At 33.7% G+C, this 26,648-nt stretch overlaps 1 protein-coding gene and 1 long non-coding RNA gene across 3 annotated transcripts in view; one reads left to right on the plus strand and one right to left on the minus strand.

Moving 5' to 3' along the window:
* LOC145292975 (uncharacterized) overlaps positions 1–20,869 on the minus strand; it is a 60,452-nt gene extending 39,583 nt beyond the window's left edge. Inside the window, exons 1-2 of the long non-coding RNA XR_013869638.1 lie at positions 19,958–20,869; positions 15,892–16,104 (exon numbers count right to left, since the gene is read on the minus strand). This is a non-coding gene — a long non-coding RNA (uncharacterized LOC145292975). The remainder of the gene's footprint in view (positions 1–15,891; positions 16,105–19,957) is intronic.
* LOC145292973 (EF-hand calcium-binding domain-containing protein 4B-like) overlaps positions 3,666–26,648 on the plus strand; it is a 364,830-nt gene continuing 341,847 nt past the window's right edge. For both annotated transcript variants that reach the window (XM_080139211.1, XM_080139212.1), the window contains exon 1: positions 3,666–3,817. The gene's annotated coding sequence lies outside the window, so the exon portion shown is untranslated. The remainder of the gene's footprint in view (positions 3,818–26,648) is intronic.

A 26,648-nucleotide genomic window follows, 5' to 3' on the forward strand; every position in this document is an offset into this window, starting at 1 on the left:
TCTTCTTTTTGGGTCTAATCACCCCTTCTCAGGTACATGGTATCATAAAAAATCTAGACACATCAAAAGCATGTGGACACAGGGAACATGAACTAGAATAGATATATAGAGAGCATTGCCAAGGCTGCTGCAAAGAAGGTGGGCTCTCTCTATCATGCTAAAAAGTTACTCACACCTGAACCTCTATAAAGCCACCATTCGCCCATGTATGGAGTACTGTTGTCACATTTGGGCTGGTGCATCTGCTACTTGTCTCTCACTCCTTGACAGGGTTCAAAAGAGAGTCGCCAATCTGATAGGTCTTGAATTGTCATCTAAGCCTCAGCCTCTGTCCCATCGACGAAATGTTGCATTCCTTTGCCTGTTCTACAAGTACTTTAATCGTGGATGCTCTGATGAACCACTTGTACTCTCGATATAAATACCCTCTACAAACCCGACAAGCAACTAAATCCCACCCCTACATAGTAGAGATCCCTAGGTTAAGAAAGCCTTTTACTCAAATAGTTTCTTCCCCAGAACTGCTAGACTTTGGAACTCCATTTCGGGATTCTGCTTTCCCAACTACTGACATGCAGAAGTTCAAGTGTAATGTAAACAGACATCTTGCTGCTCAACTTCCTACATAGTATCCCTGCAACTTATGTCCCTGATAGTAGCTTCCTACTTCAAAGTGGCACTGTGCCTTGTTTGGGGTGAAAATTGAATAAAAATTAAAATTTTTTAAAATTATCACAAGTAATAATACTATTTAACTCGTAGCTAAGTAATAGCAGCAGCAGTAGCTGTTATTTATATATTTTATATATTTATATATTTTATTTATAAATAGAAACAACAATCCTGTATTAGCAGCAGTTTCCGATCATGTCTACGGCAATATCATCATCTATTACTACAGTAACTCTAGAGACATATTTTTACTTCTATGAAATAAAACGCTTTATTGCCCACTCGTGATTCTTTTCCCTGTTGTCGTCATTCCTATTTACTTGCCTTCCCACGAGGGCAGAGTTAGACACAAGGTCAGATTTTAATGAGACGGGAGGGATCTACCCCCCCCCCCCCCAAAAAAAAAGCGGCACTCTAGACTAAGATAAAAATTGACCCAGTCTAAAAGGATTTCTCCTTCACTGACCGAGGAGAGAACAGGTTTGCTGGAAGGTACAAAAATATAATATAACAACATCGACACATGGTCAACAGATACTTTACTCCCAGCCAAAAGCCAAAGAAGCTGCATTTCTCATTGTCAGGTTCATCTAATTTCTTTTATTATTATTTATTCTTATTAGCGAGGGCGGGGGTGGTACACTAATTGCACAATTTTCTAGCGTCCGTTACAATTTTATTTAACCCATATCTAGATAGATAGATAGATAGATAGATAGAGAGAGAGAGAGAGAGAGAGAGAGAGAGAGAGAGAGAGAGAGAGAGATTTTATAATCTTTTCTTCTTTTTTTCACCTCAAACACTTCGACACATGTTCGGAATTTGGGATCATGTCTAATAGGGGATTGTGGGGAGTTGAGCGGCAACGTGTCTATTTACATTACTTTCAACTTCTACATGTTAACAGTGGCGTAGCTAGACCTTTTGCAGCCCGAGGCGGTAGTAAAATTTGCCCCCTCCCCGGCATTTGGGTGCCCGGAAAATTCGTCTATGGTGGGGGGGGGGGATCTGCCAAGGAAAATTCGTCCCTGGAAAAATTCGTCCATTTTTTGCTAGGTAGGAAAACTGGTCCATTATTATTAAGTTAACATTTATTCTGTAGTTGCTTAATTTTCATACCTTGCGAAAATTAGTTCTACGGTATCTAATTTTCCTAAATTCAATTAAATTAAAATTAAAATATGAAAACTAATTTTTAATATTTTTTATTCATTTGAGATTTTATATGTTTTCCTTTTGTTTTAAGTAGATGGTGGGGGTTACCCGGGGTGATTTTGTCCGATCCCACAGCTAGTAATTGTAAAGTTTACAAGGAGTTATAAAAAGTATGCTACAAAAACAAACGTTTGATACTTTCAAAGTCTTAGCCTCATGAATTGGACAGTAATAAAATTAATGAATTCAAACTTTCGCATCTAATGTTATTTCCTCTTTGATGTCGGTGTATATACACCCAAATATCCAACTTTCTTTTCGCACCTATTCGATAAAAATTTATATGAAAGTTCCCCTTTAAGTATGAATTTGTTAGCATTTTTTCGATTTTCCCCTTTTACCATCTCAAAATGCCGCCCACATGCCGCCCCCCCCCGACGCTCAGAAAATAGGGACACCTTTTTGCGATTCCAATAACTACAAAAGTTCCCATTTTTTACAACCTTTTCGATATAAAATTTCAGATATTTTGTTAGCATTTTTTTCGATTTTCCCCTTTTACCATCTCAAAATGCCGCCCCCATGCCGCCCCTACCCTTACGCTCAGAAAATAGGGACACATTTTTTCTGATTCTGATACCCCCCCCCCAAATTCCGATTTTTTACAACCTTTTTGGTATAAAATTTCATATTTTTTGTTAACTTTTGTTTATTTTTATTTATTTTTTCGGTAAATATCCAGATACGCTACTACAGAACACCGACCACTCTAATTTGTTTTTTATAAGTAATTGAGGTCGCTGACAACGAATCTGATAGTCAAACTTGGGGCAAATTTACCGTTTGCATGGTATTTACCCCTGAACCCACGAACTACTTTCCACCATTTTGCAGCTTCCGTTTATGCTACGCGCATGCACGCTGTAGCATAAGCGACGGCTTCACCAAGCAAACTACGTTGGGGGGGGGGGAGGCGATTTCTTTTCCCAGGACATAGAATTTTCTAATTTTCAAAAATACATTATAGCACTTTTTGGGTGGAAAATTTAAAATTAGCTGAAAAAGAAATAAAACAAGAAAAGGAAAGCACTCAAAGTTGGAGTGGGGGGGGGTAATTTATCCTTTTTTTTTTTTTTTTTTTTTTTTTTACCTGGAACATAGAATTTTCAAATTTTCAAAAAGTAACGCACCGGCATTTACCAATTAGAACACCATTTAACATTTTCCGAAGATTTTACTGTGTACATTGGGGGCGCCAGCGGGGGCGGGGCGGATGTGATGTTGGGGCGCGGGCCCCAACATCACATCCGCCCTCTCAAAATGCCGCCCCCTCAGGTGTGCCGCCCGGGGCGATCCGCCCCCCCCCCCCGCCCCCTAGCTACGCCAGTGCATGTTAATATAGTTAGGGAATCAGGAAACAAGGAGGGAATTCAAAGTCTGTGTGAAGAAATTAGTAGAGTAGAAAGCTCTCCGGCATCTAGGAACTTTAACAGTAAAGGGGTGGGATTTTGTCAGGTTAACCAGGAGTATGTACGTCGAGGAGGCACAAATGCTATGAGTTCGTCAGGGCACATTCCATTCAAGTACTCGTAAAACACTAAAAACAGTGACATCATTGCGGCGATTGGACAGAGGTTAGAACTTCTTGGCTGATAGTACGGGACGGGACCTATTAGATTGAAGGCTGACTCTTTTCATGATTCAAACTATCTAACCTGGGCTCAGTGGGCGATCCAACGGGTCATTTTTTTTTTTTTTTTTTTTTTTTTTTTTTTTTTTTTTTTCCACGGTGTTGTTATAATTTTGAACCAGTTGACCGACCCGGCCCACGCAAGGGCGAAGCCGCGAACTTTCAGCAGGTGGCTGTTGCTGCTGCTGATGACGATGATTATCTAACAACAATAACAACAACAACAACAACACCGACTGTCGCTCTGCCTTTCTTATCACTGTTTTAATTTCTCGTTGTTTTTGACATGTACTAAACGAGGTAAGTCGTCTAAATCTCTTCCTATTTTGCAAATTTATGTATAAAGCTTTTACATATGAACACTAAACAGACAAAAAAAAAAAAAATTAAAAAAATAAGTCTAAGTTAATTAAGTAGTTTTTTAAAGTTCCAAAACTTCTTTTTTTTTTTTTTTTTTTTTTACTTGTTTTCTAGTCGTAAGAACTGAAATGAAAGTCAGACAACTCAAGTTTTCTCGCTACGAAAACTTTTTCTCGGACAAGTTTTTTTTTTTTTTTTTTTAATGTTTTAAATCTACGTATTAATATCGGGCAACTTTGATAGACACGCATCAAAGTAGTTTTATTTTTGTTTATAGAAATCAAAATAAAATACGTGAACAATATTGTTCACGTATTTTATTTTGATTTCTATAAATAAACAAATAATAATAATAATAATAATGGCGCTAGCTTTAATATTTAATTTCAAGTAAAACCAATGATATCTACTTTACTATTATATCGAAGTAATTAAAATATCCAAAAATTACGAAAAACGATAAGATCGAAAATTAATTATTTAATGAAAACAGTTTTGGAAAACAATTAGGAAAATTGAGTTCTCCTCTAGATAAAACCCGTGATTCAAACTAGCGCAATAATAATAATAATAATAATAATAATAATATCATTTTATTTGATATGTGGTACTGGTTACGTCTTGCTTGCACGTGTTTCGAATAGTATACCAAACAACTCTTCTGAGACTCATATAATACCATAATAGAAAATTGGGCTACCAAAAGTGAAAAAAAAACAAACAAACAAACGAACTAATTGTAGGTTATTTATAGATCATTTAAGGAAGAAACCACTCTAGAAAAAAACAGATAACACGAGTGTGAAATTGTTGCATATAATGATATATATATATATATATGCTCTGAAAGTGCAATCTATCTTCATTGAGCTTATCTTACAATGATAAAAAAAAAACATATCTCGTTACTCATTTCCTTGCATAACCCCCTATTACTAGACATGATCCAAAATAGTAGGCCCTTACGTTCCAAGTGGCAATATGCCTTGTTTAGAATGAAAATGAGTTTCAAAGAAATGTACATAAATCATTGAATGTTTTTTTTTTTTTTTTTTTTTTTTCTGGTTTCGAGAAATCTGGTTTTATTTTGTATAAATCAGCAAGTCGTAACTTGTTATAGGATTTTATAGTTTATTATTATTTTGTGGTATTTGAATTGTTTACACATACATATACACGATTTTTATCGATTTTAACAATAATCGTAGCCATTACAATGTTAATTTTGGCCTCGGTAGTTCGAAATGAGTTATCTCTCTCTTATTTATTGGAACATGGGGGATCAAAACAACACAGTGTCTAGCTTCATCATAAAATGTAATTTTCTCAGTTAAAAAAAAGAAAAAAAAATTACTTGATCAATTTACGTGATTTTTTGGATATGACATCTTCGTTCCCGTTTAAAAAAATCTGTATTTTTTTTTAATATAAGTTAAATTCTGAATAAGCACCTTATTTTTTAATGTTATTTTTTAAAATAATTTTTTCAGTCACATTTTATGGTTATCCTGAACGTTTCGGCTTTGAAATGGCAGCAAGTGGAAGAAAATTATTTTAACCCACTTATTTATAGTTTTTTTTTTTTTTTTTTTTTTTTAACGTTTGGTTAAGACACAGTTTAAATATATTAGACATCTTAAAGCTGAAACGTCAAGATAATCCATTTTTATTATCTAAAATGTTGGATTTCACGTGGGCGTGATCAACATTTACGCCCCCTCAAAAAAAAAAAAAAAAAAAAAATTACAAACGCACGTTGAAAGAAATCTAAAACGGTAGCCGTGGTGAAATGCAGTAATTTGTAATAAATAAATAGTTCGCATGACTGAAACACACACACACACACACACACACACACTAAAAATCTAGAAATAACAACAAAAGAAACATCGTGCTAGTGCAGAGTGATCCGCGCTATTTTTTTAAATCGTATTCCCAGGTTTAATTAAAGTTTTATGTTTTTTTTATTCAATTGTAAAGTTGAAGTGGGTTTGTGTACACATAAGATTCGAAAAAGTTGTCAAAAAACAAATATATAACAAATAAATGTTATCAAAGGCAAGATAACTTACTTTTCTACCAAACTGGATATATTTTTTGTGTTTTTATTCAATGTAACATATTTATTCAGCTCGAAAAACATGCAGTGTTATGTATTGGACAATTCAAAATGGCGGCCGACTCTCTCTTAAACACGTTAAGTTCGGGAAAAAGGTGTTATAAATAATAAACTAGACAGAATACTATTAAAAAAACACCGAATATATGTCAACCTATATCACGGTAATATATATTGAGCGAATTTCTAACAGTATTTTGTCTTGTTTATTATTTATAATACCTTTTCCCGAACTTACCGTGTTTAAGAGAGAGTCGGCCGCCATTTTGAATTTTCCAATACATCGGTAAACACTGCATGTTTTTCGAGCTGAATAAACATGTTAAATTGAATAAAAACACGTGAATTATATCCAGTTTGGTAGAAAAGTAAGTTATCTTGCCTTTGATAACATTTATTTGTTATATATTTGTTTTTTTGACAACTTTTTCGAATCTATGTGTACAGTAATACAAACCCTTATTTACGCCCGGACCACTCTCTGCACTAGTACCAAAAACATAAAAATAAATTTACAGCAACAATAAAAATACTATGCAATAATTGTTTTTTTTTTTTTTTTTTCTTCTTCTTAGAAAGTTAGAAGCAGTAGTTTAATTTTCTGTTGTCGACTTTTGGTCGTTTTTGTTTTAACTAGTTACAGAATTTGGCGCTTCTTTCGTTCTAACAGCGAAATAACATATCAATATGATTACGAAAAACGATGAGATAGAAAATTAAATATTAATGAAAATAGTTTTCGGAATAACTTTAAAGTTTATACATAAACTAACAGGATGACTCGACGTTGTCCAGGGTTGAATGATGATCAACGAATGTTTCACACTCCCATAATGTTACCATCTTTCACTCAAATCAATTGATTGCCTGAGCCTGCTCTGATGCACGGGGAGAAGAGCTTCTTCACGTGCCTCCCCGCAGTGACTAAGTCTACATTGCACTGTAGAGAACCTATTGTTGATTTTATATATCAAACTTTTCGCATGTAAACTTGTAAACCTCTCATGCATTTGTGATGTTATTGGGCCGTGTTAACTTTGGTCAAAACGCCTGTTCTTTCTTTCATCGGATTATTTCGATTATCGATACTCATCGAATACATTCCAATACAAAATCTATCTAAGAACACTGTCATGCACATAAAGTATCTTCGTGTGAAATTTCATAAAAATTTGCCCAGCCGTTCTCGAGGGAACTCTCTCTTACACACACATGCACACACTACACACACACACACACACACACACACACACAGTTATTTTAACAATAGAAAAGATAATAATCAGGGGAAGTAACTCTGTCCGTCTTGTTGCGATTATTGGCGGATGTCACGCAATCATCTATTTTTCAAAGTACATGTTTTATGTAATAATGCAGTAATATTTAACTAAATGCGGCGTGACAATTAGGTAGATAACATTACTTTTAGTTGAAATTGACATTAAAAAAATAGTTATCATTGTTTTTTTTGTTTGTTTTTTTTTTTAATGAAAATTCGACTGTCTGATTTCTCTACTATAGGCACAGCCAAAACGCAAGGAGGGATTAAGTATTTTTGGACAGAATCTCTCTTTAAAAATCTACCAAAAATCAAGTAATACAATCAATACAAAATTTTCGCTGATTATTAAGTTAAGAATGGACTTTATAATGTAATCAGCCGAAACTGAATAAAATGTACTGTGGGGCGTGTTAAGATTGTAGATAAAACAAAAAAGAAAAGAAAAGAAAACAACTGTGCACGTATCAGGTTTTAAGGTTGAAAATCCGAATTTTGAATATGTTTAATTTTTAATCTTTTGTGTTTTGAAGTGTGAAATTCTTTGAATACATTAATATATATTTTCATTATTTTTACAAAAAACACTAAATCTTTGAAAAATAAATTTATAATTTTCTTTTAGTGAGCCCAATATTGCTAATATACCATTAAATAGGAAATGCTTTGAAGAATTGTACCAAAAAAGAAAAAAATCGATAAATAATTGCGCATTTTGCGAAAATTACGATAATTTCTTTCGGCAATTTGTTGTTACATGATATTACCTCACCTATGGTAGACGATAAAGCCTACAAACAGTTGTTCGTATTTACAAACAGTTGTTATCTCTCCTTTTTCATTTTTGCTGTGATATGCGTTTGCTTGACTTAGTTTAAAGTGTGGGAGACTTGCATCTACCGCACTCTCTCGTCCAGAAACACTTGGTCCTGATGGCAAGACAGGCTCAAGATGACCAAGCATGATACTAGATGCAAGAGTTGTCTCCAACACATACAAAGCTTAGCATTCCTAAAATGGTCACCCATCTGGTACTGACCTGCTTCGTCGTTGCTTAACTTTGAGGTTATATAAGCAACAAATACATATACATGTATCGCTTATGTAAAAAGAATTAACTCTTATAAAGTTGATTCTTCACTTAATCGTCAAAACACACTTTAAAAATACATGGAAATTTACAGAACTAAATGAACTTCATTTAATCATGTGAAAGCTACCGTAGTTTCTTCCAAACTGTCATTAAATTTGGGATTTTTTAAATTTCGCCACGTGAAATCTATTGAGTGAGATAAAAGATGGAATTATGTGAAATTCAGGTACTTATGTTAGAATATTTTTGCATATTCTTATAGTAAATTATCATAAATCTTATTTAGGAAAACAAAAAATTACTTGATCCAAAATCCTTTTAAAGAATATATTTAAATGTGTTATCCATCGAGACAAAAAATGGCAGTGAATGGTGGTATTTTTTTGGAAAATCTAAAATTCTAGTATTATATTATTCTGCTTTTCATATGATAAAATTCAAGCTTTTTATCTTTCTGGAAAGAAAAAGGTGCTGAAGAATAATGGATTTTAATAGATTTTAATTCGTTTACAAAAAAAAAAAAAAAAAAAACTTGGATTTTCTTCCATTTTTTTACGCTATTATAAGCAAGAAAAACCCAAACTTTTACCCAGCCAATTTTGGCGTCCATCTGGGACCCAAAATTAAAAATTATATTTAAAAACAAATTGTGGTAAATTTGGGTGGTTGTGAAGTTTATGGATTGTGCTATTTTTTTTTTAGGTAGGATTTTCAAATTAAATTTAGTTGTTTTTATGGTATATTTTGTTTATTAAATTGTTTGGTGAAAGTACAGAATAGGTAAAAAGCCTCACCCCTCCATGTTAAAAACGGCTTTCTAAACAGTCACAATATTATTTCAGAACACCCCATAAACTGCACAAGTATCTATTTCTTTTAGGCGATTATGTGTGAACACACTGATAAACTTGGCAGTGAACCAAATAAAATCAATTTTCTTTAAATTTGCATGTATTAAGTTTAAATAGAAAAAAAAAAAAGAAAAAGAAAACGTGAATTTGTTTCAGGTTTTTAGATCAAATGAAATTAAGACAGCCATTGTTTGATATTTGTTATTTTTTCAACTAATGTTTGCAATATTTAAAGTTTAAATTTCTCAATCCAAAATGTGTATTTCTCATTAGATTTTAACTACAAAAGGATTCCTCATGTAATAAAAATAAAAACTAAGCATTTTTATTTGTATTATTTGGATTCATCGAAGTTCTCATCTTGAGTGATTTTTACGTTTTAGTCAATGTAATCGACCTTCTTCAGGTGTATCTTGTTGAACTCGGAAATGTTTCTGTCGAACTCAGAAATTTGGATGGAATGTCGAGCGGAACCCTTTAATTCCATCCAAATTCCTGAGTTCGATAGAAACGTTCCCGAGTTTAACAAGATACACTTGAAGAAGGTTGGAGGCTATATTGACCGAAACGTGAAAAATCACACTCAAGATGAGAACAGTAGTCCTCCGATGAATTCAAATAAGACGAATAACTAATCCTCATCTCAAAAATTCAGAAACGTCATAAACATTTTTAATGCCTACATAAAGTCTTTTTGGTACATGTTAAGATAGTTGACAGATCGATTTTTAAAAATATGTTTTAAGTAAAAAAAGATAACAATAGTCCGATCAATACAAGTAATATAAATAACAGAAACATTCGTGTGAAAGTATATTCAAATGAAAAAAATATAGATTTTAAACTTAATTATACCCTAAGTGTGTGTGTGTGATCATCTTCACTCGATTTTGTATACATAATAAAAAATTATTAATTAGCAAATATTTTATTGTTTTTTTTTTAATGATAAGGTGAAGCCAACTAAGTATTATGGTATCTATACAATGCACAGTTAGGAATTAACACGGATTAGTACATTACTCTATAAGTGATGCATAAAGCACTTATTATAAGTCAACGGCTATAACTTTTGCCCGTTTTTAACAGGTTAAAAAAAATTTGCGAGCAATTTTAACGTCTTTAAACTGCCAATTACGGAATCTAATGCAATAAAAAAGATTTTGAAATAGTTTAAATCGTAAAAAACTAAAGCAACTACATAGAAAATTAAATGCTATTGCGTTTGGTCAATTACAGTGAGAAATTCACCAATTTCTTAACCAGTCAGTTAACTATGAGATGTCACTTTTATTTCTTTTTATTGTACGTTTTTTGTTTTTTTGTTATTTTTTATTTATAAAAAAAAAAGTTATATGTTATTATGTGTAAGTAGTTAAGTAGTTTCTTTTTATTAACATGTTTTCAACGACTGGGCAAGCTGATCTGAGTTTTTTTTTTAACGTCTTTAAACTGTCAATTGCAGAATATATAAAAGACTTTAAAATAGTTTAAATCATAAAAATATTTGTTTTGTTTTTGTTTGAAAACGATTCCAACTTACAATGAAAAATACAAATAAAATATGTAAAATGCTGATTTAAAAATAAAGGCATTTACAGTTTCGTTTTTATTTGCATATTTAAAACACAAAAAAACTTAATACCCCTTTAATCGCACAATCTGACCTTTGCCTTTGTGGGGATGCAAATAAATATAATTTAATGTTATCTATTCTATTTTTGTAATACCTGAATATAAAATTTACTTAGTATTTTAGTTTCAACATCCACCGGAAAATAATGGAAAAATTATTTGTGTATTTTATTATTTTAAATAAAAAAAAAAAAAAGCAAAACACTTAAGCGAAACTTATTTGTAATGTAAGCCAATTTATTTCGGGTTTATTTACTTACTAGCATTTCATCCCGGCGTTGCCCGGAGGTGTGTGTTGAGCAAAAAAAAAAAAAGTGGTAGTAGGAAGGCAGGCTCGAACCTGTATCATGAAAGAGGAAAAGAATGGGGGGGGGGGGAAAAACGTGACATCTTTGCTGTTACGACTGCCGGCAAACTTGAAGTGATGTAGGTTCAAATTAAGGCTAGACAATCGAAAAGAGGGAATGACTTTCAAAAATATCGGCAAAAAAAGCGACTCCCCCAGTTGAGGGTGAAAAAATTAATATTTTTAGCCAATTTTGTCGGCTGAAGGGTCGAGCTTCAAAACGATACTGATCTTGTGAAAATCCGTCACCTCTGTCGAAAGTTTTAGGCAGACATGCAAACCTACATACATACATTTATATATTGGTAGCTCAAATTTTCGACCCAAACCGATTAAAAAGCTTGCCGTATCTCTGAATACCCTTTATATAAAATTTCAAATGTTTACACCAGAAATTGTCTAAGTAATTTGGTAGAGACCGCAGGGGTCAAATTTTTAAAACTTTGACCCCTATTATGACCCCCTAAAATTCATTGTTTTGGGCTCAAATCCAGTTATTAAGTTAGATCCATGTTCAAGGAACCTATATCTAAAATTTAAATTGTTTAGACCCAAAATTGGCGGGGGAGTTTGGTAGAGTTCTCAAAGGTCAAATCGTTGAACTTTGACCCCTTAAAAGCCAAGTTTCTTGCCGAAACCCGATTACAAAGATTTTCCCAAATCTCAGTACCCTGTATATCAAATTTCGAGTCTGTAGACTGAAAATTGACAGTTATTGCGTATGGAAATGTACACAGACAGACAGACAGACACTTTCACTTTTACAGATATATAGATGTTCGTTTTGTTTATGTTAGGAGTGTAGAAAAATAAAATGTATAAATCTATTTCAAAATAAATAAAGTAAGAAGACAATCGATTTAAAAAAAAATGGCTTTTATGACTTTGTTTTTATTTATTTACGCATGGGCAGAAATTTGAAACCGGAACTCATAAACCGAACGGATCATCTCGACGCCCAAGCAAGATGATTTGATTTTTATATTATAATAGATTAAATAATTAAAAAAAAAATTTTTAAGATAAAAAACAACAAAAATTTCCAATTGTAAAAAAAAAAAAGTTTACGAATATTCTCATTTATTATATTTAACGACAATATTGATATGAAACAAACAAGAAATCGTGGCACGTAATTGGACGGGGGAGTCGCCAAATCGGCTAACACTGTCTATTATCTATGACGTGTAATGATGTAGACAATCGTTAAAGTTAATATGAATGGCCGCCATAATTAAACAAATTGTTAAAAACAAATTATGGTGGTCATGCGGGATTAGAATCGAGCTACCATTGGAATCAATTGTCTGGGAGGTCTAAAGAAAACGTTGGAAGATGCCGAGTGAACAATTGATAAAAAACAAAATTTTGAGTGCTTATTCAGATTAACACTTATGGCGATAAAGAAAAATGAATAAAAAGCTTTTATTTATTATTCCAAAAATCACAAAAATTGATCGAGTGGTTTTATTTATATTTTCGAAAAACAAATTTGCCGTTTTCAACCGATAAGCGAAGGCCGAAGCCATTTTGATATTACTCAAATTTTGTTTTTAAACTTATATAAAATAGCCCTTCTAAAATAATGTTTTCATTATTTGAAAATTTTATTTTTTGAAAAACAAAAAAAAAATATATATATATATATATATATATATATACATACACACACACACTTTATGTTATGAAATTGTTTCATTTTAAATCTTATATTTCCGTTCTTTCTGATATTATCCCCACAAAAAAAAAAAAATTTGAATGAGAATCGGATGTCTGCCCTTGATTTTACCATTCCGGTACATCTTCCTCCCTTATGGACACTGAGCAAAATTGGATTTTACTTGGATAATAAAAAAAAAAAAATACTTGATCAGATTACGTGATTTTTTTAAAATATTTCATCTTTGTTCCGGTAACTGATACGTACATCATACCAACTTTTCTGTATTTCTGCCATAAGTGTCAGTCTGAATAAGAACCAAATAGTTTATTATTTACTAGCATTTCAGCCCGGCGTTGCCCGGGTGTTTGGAGGTGTATGTTGAGCAAAAAAAAAAAAAAAATGGTAGTAGGAAGGCAGGCTCGAACCCATACCGCCAAGGAGGAAAGAATGGGAGAAAATATGACGTCTTTGCTGTTACGACCACGGCTGAACCGGAAGTGACGGAGGTTTAAATTAAGGCTAGACAATCAAAAAGAGGGGGTGACTTTCGACAATATCGTCGAAAAAAGTGACCGCTCCCTGTAGAAAACTACCCAGTTGGGGGTGAAAAAATTAATATTTTTAGCCAATTTTTCGGTATTTGTTGTCTGAAGGGTTGAGCTTCAAAACGATACTGTTCTTGTGAAAATCCGTCACCTCTGTCAAAGGTTTTAGGCAGACATGCAAACATACATACATATATTTATATATTGGTAGCTCAAATTTTCGACCCAAACCGATTAAAAAGCTTGCCTTATCTCTGAATACACTTTATGTAAAATTTCAAATGTTTAAACCAGAAATTGCCTGAGTAATTTGGTAGAGACCGCAGAAGTCAAATATTTTAAAACTTTGACCCCTATTATGACCCCTTAACATTTATTTGTTCGGGCTCAAATTCAGTTATTAAGTTAGATCCATATACAAGGAACCTATATCTAAAATTTCAAGTTTTTAGACCAAAAATTGGCGGAGGAGTTTGGTAGAGTTCTCAAAGGTCAAATCGTTGAATTTTGACCCTTAACAACCAAATTTCTGGCCCAAAACCGATTACAAAGATTTTCCCAAATCTCAGTATACCCTGTATATCAAATTTCGAGTTTGTAGACTGAAAATTGACAGTTATTGCGTATGGAAATGTACACACACACGCACGCACACACACATTTTCACTTTTATAGATATATAGATATAGATTTTTTTTTTTTAATCAAATCAGGATAGACTATGTCCAAAAAATTCAGTATGCAAAGTTAAGATGCCAGAAGTGGACTCGGTTTCTCTAAATATGGAATGGAAGTCACTAAAAATGAAACGAAATACGAAACCATATGGAACCATTTCGTGTTTTAATAAATAAAAAAAACTTATTTTTTACATTTCTAGAAATATTTTTTTGATATTTAAAATATATTCGTATGAAAATATTTTATTTAAAAAGGTAACACATTATTTATTACAAAATTCAATTTATTCATTTTAAGAAAGTTTTTTATACAGATGTTTAAAATAAGTATCTTTTTTTTGATAACACAACATACAATATCTATGACAAAATTATGTGATCTTGAAAAAGCAAACTATGTATAGAAATGTAAAAAAATGAAAGTTTATTATTTTTTTTATTGTTTCATGACAGCATGAGACGTGTTAAAACCAAAATATTTTTTAGAAATAAATTATTTCCATATGGTTTTGCATTTCGTTTCATGTTTACTGATTTTCATTCCATGTTTAGGTAAACCAAATCCACTTCTGAATTTATGAGCATACTTCAGATTTTAAAAACTGTGCGAGTGCACCCTTGTGCCACTAGTGATAACATAAAAGAACTAATTTGCTTAATATCCAGAAAACTACTTTTTGTTTTGTGGAATATTTAAATGCGATATTCGTTTTTAGCATAACCGGAAGCCCATACAATTCGTCATTTTAAAAGTGATTGTTGAGGTGGAAAGTAAGTAAAAATTTACCGATTTAAAAAATTTTTTTTTTAATTTTTTAATATTAAACCAGTGGAAGCAAACAAATATTTCCTTTTATGATATTTAAAAAAAAAATTTTTTTTTTTAAATATTAAACCAGTGGAAGCAAACAAATGTTTCCTTTTTATGATTTTTTTTTTTTTTATTAAAGTTAAGGCACTCAGCATTTTGGCGCCTTCCGATGTTTTGTAAACCACTGGTCTTTATACTGTATAAGTACCTAAATTATTTGCATGAATACATAAAATAAAAGCTGGCAAAAATATAAGGGACTTTTTTTCTTTTTTTTTTTATTAATACTAGTCGAAATTTTCTATTTAACTGCATATAAACTTAAACATGAAATTATCGCACCACCAGAAGTAAGTTTTTGTGCGTGTTTTTGAGGTGGGGGTCATGTTGAAAAGTTAGTAATAAAATGATTTAAAATTAGTTATTCGTAAAAGATCATTTTGTCATAAAGAAACGAGAAAAAATTTAAAAATAACAAAAACAAAACATTTTAGAAAAGTGATGTCTTTTTCTCCTCCTTGCTGCCTCTTTCTGCTCTCTTATTAACATTTTCATGGTAGGTGCTCAATTGAGTTACCCCTTGTAAGTCATTCATATCAAAGACTCGTCTAGCTATAACAACTATCAGCAATTTCCCTTACTCTCTATCTGTACGTAATCTATCTAAACAAAAATTCCATGAAGAGTTTTTTTCTCTAGAGCTCCTCATCTGAATTGTGAAAGTACTGTTTGGTCTTATTCCGAACATACACTTAAACAAACTTTAATATTAATCAAAACCGAAAATATTATCTTCTTTTTCCATAAGATCATGTGACATTTTTTTTTTTTTTTTTTTTTTTTTCAAAATCATATAAAATTATTAGGATGGATGTATGGATCGAGTCACATGGTAAACAATATTGGACAATAGCAAAATCTGGTAACGAGTTACGACAACAGTTGAAAGGCAACGGCGTATAATGAAAACAGTGTTAAAAAAACAGACTTACTGATTTTTATATCATTGCAAAATAAATTGCCACAATTTAAGAAATTAATAAAAAGAATATTTCTTAAATTGTGGGATTTTATTTCTTAATTAAGTAGGTATTACATTTGGATGCTTCTCCGGCTCCGGGACATGATCTATATTGGCACAAATTTTTCCAATTGCGATTTACAGAACAGGCTGGAAATGGCTGAAGCAGTTTACGATTTGAAGGCTGCAAAGAAAATGTAGAAGCACAGAATATTATTAAACACATCCTTTATTAACATTAACGACTTATTGACTACTACTATTTTTTTCCTTGACTTGCCCACATACTTGCTACTTCCCTTTGCATCCTGTTCAATACTAGTCTTTCCAATGGATATACACCTTGTCAGTGGCTGTCTGCCACTGTAACCCCTATTTTTAAGAAGGACGACTAGTTCAACTCAGCCAATTACAGACTGGTTTCTCTCCCATCAGTTGTTTGCAAGATCATGGAGCACCTAATATCTGAGTGCACTACTGATCATCTCAAGAAAACCAAACTGTGAAAACAACAACAAGGATTTACTTCCAGCAAGTCAAGTATTACTAACCTCATTGAAGTTCTGAACATCTGGACAGATGCACTGAGTCATAATTTACCAGTTGATCTCATCTTTCTGGATTACGTTAAGGCTTTTGACACCATAGCACATGAGCAACTTCTCATAAAATTAAATGCCTTTGGGATCCGAGATTATACCCTGCATTAGGTTTGTAGTTTCCTCACACACTGAAAACAGAGTTGTGGTCAATGGAATTTACTCTAACTGGACGAATGTTACTAGAAGTGTGCCACAGAGTTCTCTTCTGGATCCATTGCTCTTCATCCTCTTCATTGCTTATATCCCAGAGATGCTGAAGAGTTTCATTCTCATCTTTGCTGGTAATACCAAGATTTTTTGAGTGATTACTGATTTACAGGATACCCAGCACTTCAGTCTACAGAGCGACTTAGACCAACTCCAATCCTGGGCAGACATCATGTGCATGCAATTCCATCCTGAGAAGTGTGCAACAATGCATTTAAGCAATAACAATTCTAAACATTAATATACCATGAGGTATAATGATAGTATTTGCTGAACACTGAATGACTGATGAGGAGAGGCATCTTGGTGTGATCATTGGCCAAAGTTGTCTTTTATTTGTTGAATTCAAAATCAACACAGCAAACCAGTTCTCGGAGCCATCAAACACACTTTTACAACTCTGGACACAACATTTTTCATGCTTCTCTATAAGCCCCTAATTCGCCCAGACTTAGATTATACTTCTGCGATCTGGTACCTGAAGTTAAAAAAGAAAAAGGACACCCAAGACTAGGTCCGACATAGAGCAACAAGACTTATACAGGGCATTTCCGATTAGTCCTATTTCGAATGCCTCACCTGTCTCAACCTACCTACTTTTGAATTCTACAGACAACATGCTGATATAATACAGGCTACAAAACAATATGGTGTCTCAGTAATGTCCACCATAACAGACTTTGTACCAATTGTGGCAACACTCCATCCCTTAACCCATCTACCAGGGGTCACAGCCTGAAGATGCAGTTCTTCTCTGACAGAGTTATTCCTGTTTGGAATGGACTATTCCACACCATGAATGCCTTCAAGTCAAGCCTGACTGCAGAATGGAAAGACCACCAAGACCTATGTTACTACAAATTTTCTTACTGAACCAGTGACCCTACCCTCAAGTATTTTCATGGGCATTATAACTAGTGATACTTGACTCTTTTTGACAGAAGAGGTTCAAAAATCTTGTCATATGGTCTTAATACCCTAATTGGTAACCAATAAATGAATACATAAGATGAATAAAATTAAGGTTAGTGTCAATTAATCTAGCCTTTCATATTAAGGATGTGGTAATTAATTTTTGCTGCTTCTCCATTTTCTATGCAGCTTTCAAGCTATTTCCAGTCTGTTCCGTAAATCTCAATCGAAAAAATGGAAATAGTTGAATTGTTACCGAACAGTTAGTTAGTATTAGTAATTGACTGTTCGGAGATCGGTTGACTATTCCCGGTTTGTTCTGTAAATCACAATCGCAAACATTTTTGCTTTTTTTTTTTTTTCATTTTTCTTAAACTTTTTCTTCTAGGGGAAGAAAAAGTTTAAGAAAAAAAAAAAAAAAAAAAAAGCAAAAATGTTTGCGATTGTGATTTACAGAACAAACCGGGAATAGTCAACCGATCTCCGAACAGTCAATTACTAATTTTGCCTTTGTTTTATTTTACTTCAGTCGGAGTTCTCAGAAATCAAGAGGCCCACGACCTGGGGCTGACACTTGAAGTCTATATGAGATACATAGATATTCGAATGTTCCATTAAAGTTCTTTATCTCTCAAGCACTGAGTTAGTAAAGAAATTGAGAACATAATTTTCTTCTCCCCAATTAACCATTTTTGTACATTGTAGTATATCTTTTACGTTGGTCTCATGGTCTTACTGGATTCCAGGACAAGAATTTATCTAGTCTGGTGGAGTATCCAGTTTCGTGCTATTACTTGAGGTAATATCACTTGGAGAAGGTGCACCGTTCCTCGGAAAAGCTGTGGGGTAGCCGTAGTGAGGAGATCTTATTTGGGCTGCGAATACTATGTGATTTTGAATATTTGGTCAGGGTTTACTTCTATGGAAAAGTATCCTCATGCCAGATTGTTCTGACAAACCCCTGTACAGAGAGACCTTAAACACTCGAGGATAGTGTCTAGTAGGCATTCAAGTTTATGGGTCTTGTTATGTAGGAATATCTAAACTTTTCATATTTTTTTTCTGGAGGGGGGGGGTCTATGTCTAAGAAATTCAAGGGATACTTCACCTTCGTCAACAGTCAGAAACAATTTTTAAAAATATTCTTCAAAAAAAGTATACTTGGTGGGAGAGGGAATCATTTCAAGAAAAGGATGTTATTTTGAACTTTACAGCTTTAAGATAGATGCGATTGCAATAGTATTATATTAACCAACTTAGTTCTAATTTCATAAGAGTTTTGTTCAGTTAATAAATTGATGACTAAACATAGGTACGTGTAAAAATGAATAAACGCTCCACAAAATGTTAAAAAAAAACAAAACATATTCACCTCTTCCTTCAATTAAAAATTCTCCAGAATTCAAGAAATCAACCAAATTTAATGAAATTTTTCCGTATTTATTAATCCTGGATTTTTTTTTAATGTTGGTTAAAATGTGTTATTTTGTGTAAACAACAAACAACTTTACTGAAGTTATATTTTTAAGTGGATTTATTTTTTTTGTTGTTATTATTATTATTATTATTATTATTATTATTAAAATAAAGCATCATAGATATTAAAAGATAAATTAAATATTTCTTACATACTACGAAAAAGCCTCTAAAGTCTGTGTTAATGAAATCAATATAACTCGAAGAAAATCAATTTCTAGAACTAACAATACAATCATAAAATTGTTGTGAAAACAAGGAAGATAACTCTAAATAATTCAAACTTGCAAAATTTTAGACAGACAATTTTAACATGACATTGGAAAAACTCAAATCCGATTAAAAATGATTTTCTTTTTAAAAATAAAACTTCTTGATCAATCTAGTGATTTTTGGAATATGATATTTTCGTGTTTTCACGGGTACGTATATCGTACAGGTTTTTTTATTTTTATTTTTTTTGTATATAAGGGAAATTCTGGACAAGCACTTAATCTTGTTTCAATGACAGCCATCTTAAATTTAAAAGCTTAAAAATCATCTAGTTACAAAATTATATATTAATAAACTAATGATTGAAAACATCGGATTAATTTATATTTAAAAATACTATTTAAAGTAATAATTTGGCTATTATTCTTTAAAAAAAAAATCAATATAAAATTTATTTCCTACTTTACACGGTAGGTGAGTGGAATGGTGTGTGTTAATGTTGACCTCGTTTCAGGTAAATAAATCGATTAGCAAAAACGTGGTTATTGTTATTTCTGCTGTTAAAAATAAAAGAAAGATAAAATATCAGACCCCCCCTCACACCTCCTGAGACGAAAATAAATGTACCTTGTATCTGTTCTTGTTGGTTTAAGGTGGTTATTCTCCCAGGTAGTATCTCCTCCTTCCTGTAGCGTTCTATATCTGATAGTGCTGAGAAAGGTGACAATATCACTACAAATATGGCTACCGTACAGAATGTTCTTCATTGGGGGGGGGGCTTAGCCGTGACCTTCATAATATATTTACATCGGTCTCTGCTAAGACTTTGTGGTACCTTGTACCACCACCACTATTACTACGACTATAGAATACCTTCCCCTCTTCTTTTCTTTATCTTTCTCTCTTTCCTTTCCTTTTCTTTCCTCTGAATTTCATCAAAGGCTTTTCAACCAATCAGAATCGAGGACTTACGCGCGAAAGTGTTAAAAAAAAGTGTCATAGGTGGGAGAGTTGGAAAAAGAAATCGGGACACGCATAGACTGAAGGCATGCAACATTCTCCAAGTTTCTTCCACGCACAAGGACTCAAAATGCTAACTTTTCTTAATATATCGGACCAAACATAAACTTTGCCTTAAATGAAGTCCACAAACATTCACAAGCCATTTTATTTCCATACTGTAAATATTTATTTTTGTTGCAGATATAAAAAATTAATTACAGTGAATTCATATCTTGGAATTTGTATTTTGTTTGTTTTCACAGTATGTTTTATCACAGGTTAAAGGCCCCAATAAATAAAATGGAGATTTCACAAGTGGTGACCCGCAAAACGACCTCCATAAATGGTGATCCTGACGTGATGGAATACCAGAAACAGAAAATGGCATCCAAAAACTAAAAAAACAAAAAATGAAACAATAAAAAAAGGACACAGAAAATAAAGAAATGAAGACAAAAGGAAAGCACGAGATGCAGCCGTTAAGCAAGAGGTAAAATAGCAACTGCTCTTGTACCACTAATGAGAAAAAAAATGAAGAAAAAAGTAATCAAAAGAAATCTTTATTCACCAAAGAACAACAAAAAGTGCACAGCCTGTTGGCACTAAAAAGATGACTAAAATCAATCGCAACTTAATGGAGGCACACACAATTTCTTTCTAATAATAGAAATAGCAATTAACATTCTTACTTTTAATTAAGAAAATATAATTGCATATAATTGAGCGGATAAGTTTTGATACAATATTTCAGCAGACCCATGCGACGCATGACACTAAAACTGTTGACATTGGAACTCTTCTATATCTCAACTAAAGTCTCTCTTTTGCTCTACAAGAACTCTTAATATTCACGAACATTCTATGCATTCTATTGATGTAATCCTCTATTTCTAAACACATATAAAATACCTCTTATGTGAATGCATACCTCTTAACTCCTTATTTTTTTTTTTGTTTTGTTCTTTTCGTGTGACATGTCTCTCATCTTTCTCCCATTACAAACACCCCAAAGCAAAACCCGAAATGTAACTTTCCAAACTGGTAATTACCTAAGATATTGACGCTCTAACAAGGGCACTCATTGCCATAACGTCCTTTTGGAAGTAAGAAAGGAACGGGGAATATTATCTATTCGATCTCAGGAGTTGTCCTGCCAAGTATTACCCCCTCCTTCAAAAGGAATGATCAGATTTTTTTTTATTTATTACATTTTCACCCTAAACAAGGCACAGTGCCATTTTGATGTAGGGGGTTAATATCTGGGACGTAATTTACGGGGATACTATGTCGGGAGTTGAGCAGCAAGATGTCTGTTTACATTTCACTTGAATTATTATTATTACTGGTCACCTTAGGCAGCCTCACACCTGTTAATGCCGAAGATGTTGTGGGGTAGGGCAGGGCGATATAACAGCAAATTTTACAATCATTAAGAGAGAGAGCTCTCCTTTGTGAGGAAGGGGAGGGTCACTTCCCCCCCCCCGCGTTAAATGAACATAGTCTAACCCTAACTGCAGTGGTGAAAGGGGTTGGGGCTGTCAGGTAAATAAATTTGACTAACTCTCTACATTCTTAAACATTTTATTTTTAACTTAAAGAAGGAAATTGTTAGCATGTCCTAAATCTAGAAAACATTTTTTTTTCTCTTTCTTCTTTGCTGAATTCCATTTGAATCGATTCTCTATAATTGTCAAGTCTCTTTCAACAATGGCCAGTCGGACTAAAGCCATGCCAGGCCTTCCTGCTGACGCAACTTGGTTTCTCCTTCTCCTCGTTGTATGGAACACAACAATAACAACACAGGTGTCATTTATTTATGTGCTTCCCACAGCTGTAAAATGTGGCACAAGGACGGAAGGTGGGGAAGCCAGTTCGCCCTCCCCACCTTCCGAGGAAGAAGAATTTGCTCACATACAAAAATAACCGAGTATGGACTCGTCAGCATTTTCCCATTAGAGGTACTTCAGATAATCAGCAATACTCTCTCCCTCCCCCACTAAGGGAGGATGGTCTCTTAGTGCAGAACCAAATTCTCCCTCATTCTGACAATGCTTCTCACACAAACAAAATGTGGCACAAGGTCAGAAGATGAGTAAATCAGCGGTGCTTGTACAATGGGATTTCAAAAAAATGCATTTTAGATAAAAACACGATCATGTACTTGCGATCATTTTTCGTAATTTTTTAAAATTTCTACTTATTTCAACATGACACATAAGTAAATAATCATTTTTTTTTTTACTTAAATTGCATTTATTTGAAATCCCATTATATTACACAAGCACCAAAGCAACCTCCCACCTCCGAGGAAAAAGTCTGCTTGCCTACAAATATAGTCAAGTACAGACCCATCAGTATTTTCCTATTAGTTGCACCTCAGCCGATCAGCAATACTCCCACCCTCTCCTCCGCTAAAAATAAGGAGAGGGTAATGCCTTGGAGGATGGACTCATTCCCACCAAGAAGGGTTGCATAGGATAGTCCCTAGATAGACAAAATGATGCAAAAGCGAACCGTGGCTGATGTAACATTTTCATTAATTAATAAAGCAAATAAAAGTCTTTATACATACATGCACATGTTTGTCATTTTATTCTCATCATCGTCACTTCTTTTCAATGAAGAAAGTAACACAATGGTGACGTTTGCTGAGTTTTCTTCAATGTTTTATTCGGAGAAACTAATGTTATCTTATCTAGTTATTTACTTCATTACTAACTTGAGAAATGAGTGACACTGACTGACAAATATGGAAGTAACATCTGCCTTTCATTATCCTACATTATTAGTTGTATCTCATTCGCGTGGCTTCCTGGAGAGAACTAATCTAAAAACCTTAGTTGTCTTTCAACTTGAAAACGTGACGTCCTTCGTCATTGTTCAACTCTGTTTTGTGTTTTGTCTACCATTAGACCTGTTGCCTCTGCTTTATCATCCATGTTTCATCCAATTCTGGGAACGATTCTGTTTTATTGATCTCGGTTATCATTATGCACTCAGTGTGATCCTTGTCAAAATTCACACAAGCTAACTTAATCACTTTAATATGTAACACTGGTATGTTGCCTAGGTGTTTAGTTTCTTTCCAGTTAAGAAAATTGTGCCACAAAACCTAAGAACAGGAAAGGCCACTGTCTCAAAGGAGAGCTCCTCAAATACAAAACAATTTGAGACCTGAAATTGAAGGTATTCCGCGGTAGGAGGTGCATTAGGCGATTAGTTATAATACCCACTCTTGAAGAATGGGTAATACCTAGGAGAAAGATTTCCTAGGACTGATCGATACTTCATACCGACAAACAAGGGATTACCAGATGGGAAGGTAGAAGTAGGTGAGACAGTCTGCATAGCTAGTTAGAATGATGCCAAAGTGAACCTTGGTTAGTATGGGCAGAACTGAAGAATGCGTATCAGCCTCATTTCCTGACAGAAGAAGGACTATGTTTACTTTTCCCACCATTATAGCAATTGGTTAAATTATTGTTGTATTCTTTGTTATGATTAAGTTGATATCAGGAACTAGCAGGGCTACCCAGCATTGCCCACGTCAAAAGTAACATTCTTTACCTTTTTGTTTTTTTTACTCCTCCCTTTCCCCGACCCTGCTTTCTTTTCTATCCACCCCATTCCTCTCTTCAAACACACGCGCACACACAACTCATTTTATGGATTCTTTGAAGAATGCATTAGCATAAGGTAATTAACAACTTGATTAAAAATATCAGTTACTCCCTTTAATTAGTATATTATCTAGCTGGAAAACTGCCCCCCCCCCCTGCTGACGAAATCTACACCAGTTTAGTCAATGAATAATTTTGTTTTTAATTTTACATACTATTCACCCAGGACAATACCGATCAAGAAAATACCAATTTTGTAGGTATTTGTTTTGTCATTTACTACTTTTAACTAGACATACAAACACACATACAGACAACTGCTTTTAAAAGATTAATTGTATTACCTGCAAGTCTTTTTACTAAAATCATTCATTTCCTCCTTTCTTTTTATTTTTTATGTTAATTAGTTTTTCTTAAGAAAAGTAATAGCTTCAACTTCAGACACCAAATCTCCATCTATATATATAAAAGGGAAAATGTGTGTATGTATGTTTGTATGTATGTATGTGTGTTTCTGTGTCTGCTAAAAACTTTCGACAGACAGAACAAAAATTGACAAACTTGGTATCATATTGAAGCTCCATCCTTCGCCTGAAAAATATAAAAAAATTGGCCAAAAACGTTCATTTTTTTCACCCTGAAATCAACAGTTTTTTACAGGGGGGGGGAGTTCAACAAAATAACGTCCTCTCATGACGAGATCGGTTCTACACATGCGTCAGATGACGTCATGACCTGATTTAGTTTAAATAGTTGAAGAACTGACTAAATTTCATGTTAGCTCAGTTGGTTAGAGCGTTGGTTCATTATCTAAACGTTTTGGGTTCCAATCGTGGTGTGAGATTTCTTTTTTGTTTTTTTTTTCGATTTTTTAAATTTAAATATCGAAGCAGGGTTATTTAAGCCATTTTTCATGTAACGTTCGTTTTTCTGTTTTTTTTTTTTTTACTTCGCTTATTCTTAGGTTTTCATTAACACCTCCACCCCTGACCGACCACACACACCAAAAAACATCCGGGTACCCGCCGATTTTTTAAATTTTAATATTGAAACAGGCTTATTTAAGCCATTTTTCACGTGTTTTTTGGGTTTTTTTTTTTTTATTTTTCAGATTTTTTAAAGCAGTTTTAACGTTCGTTTTTCTGTTTTCTTTTTTGTTTTTGTTTTTCGATTTTTACATTTAACATCATTCGTTTGCCTTACGTTAGTTTTTTGTGGGTTTTTTTTTTCGATGTTTTGATTCCCCCCCCCCCGCTTTATTTTTCAGATAAGTTTTAACGTTCGTTTTTCTGTTTTCTTTTTTGTTTTTTTTACTTCGCTTATTCTTATGTTTTGATTGACACCCCCCACCACCGCCTGACCATACATACCTCCAAACACTCGGGCAACGCCGGGTACTCCGCCCCCCCCCCCCCGCTAGTCTATAATATAAATCTCACCTGTGTGTTTTAATGCATGTATGTTTGTATGTTTGCCTAAAACTTTTGACAGAGGTGACGGATTTTCACAAGACCGGTAGCATTTTGAAGCTTGACCCTTCGGACGACAAATATCAAACAATTGGCTGAAAACATTTATTCCTTTACTCTGAACTAGCCACTTTTCTACAGTGAGGAGTCGCTCTTTTTGCCAATATTTTCGGAAGTCATCCCCTCTTTTCGATTGACTAGCCTTAATTTAACCATTCATCATTTCCGATTTGGCGATGGGTGCAACAGCAAAGACCTCACTTTTTTTTTTTTCACATTCTTTTCCTCCTTCATGGTACGGGTTCGAGCCTACCTGCCTGGCTACTACCACTTTTTTTTTTTTTTTACTTAACACACACCTCCAAACACTCAGGCAACCCTAGGCACCCATACTAATTAGTAATAGAAGTAATAGTGTAATTTCAGCTCTAGATGGACATGAAAGAATATATATTATTCAAAGTAATTTTGCAGTAAAATCAATAGAAAGTTGGACAAAATGTTGAAATTTAAATCTTATACATATTTTTCTTTTTTTTTTTTTTTCTAGATTATCATTATCATCCGTTTTACATGCTTGCGTGTGTTGGATGGTTTTTAGAAACTAACTTTGAAACTAACCTATCTCTAACCAGGTTTTTTTTTTTTTTTTTTTTTTTTTATTACATTTTCACCCCAAACAAGGCACATTGCCACTTTAATGTAGGGGGCTACTATCAGGGGAAACATCTACTGGGGTACTATGTAGGGATTAGGGCAGCGAGATGTTGGTTCACGTTGCACTTGAACTTATGCATGTCAGTACAGTTGGGGAAGCAGTGACCTGGAATGGAATTCCAAAGTCTAGCAGTTCTGGGGAAGAAACTACTGGAGTAGAAAGATCTTTTACATCTAGGGATCTCTACAGTGTGGGGGTGGGATTTTGTAGCTTGTCGGGTCTGTCGAGGGTGTTCACGTCGTGGGGGCACAAGTGCTTGCAGTTCTTCAGAGCATTCACCATTATAATACTTGTAGAACAGGCAGAGGGATGCAACGTTTCGACGATGGGACAGAGGCTGAAGTTTTGATGCCAGTTTAGGGCCTATCAGATTTGCGACTCTCTTTTGAACCCTGTCAAGGAGCGAGAGACTAGTAGCCGATGCACCGGCCCAAATATGACAGCAATACTCCATACATGGGCGAATAGTGGCCTTATAGAGGTACAGGATACTTTCGGGTGTTAGAAGT

Source organism: Euprymna scolopes, chromosome 14, assembly GCF_053919585.1.
Source record: "Euprymna scolopes isolate OS-2025 chromosome 14, ASM5391958v1, whole genome shotgun sequence".
NCBI classification, from domain to species: Eukaryota; Metazoa; Mollusca; class Cephalopoda; order Sepiida; family Sepiolidae; genus Euprymna; species Euprymna scolopes.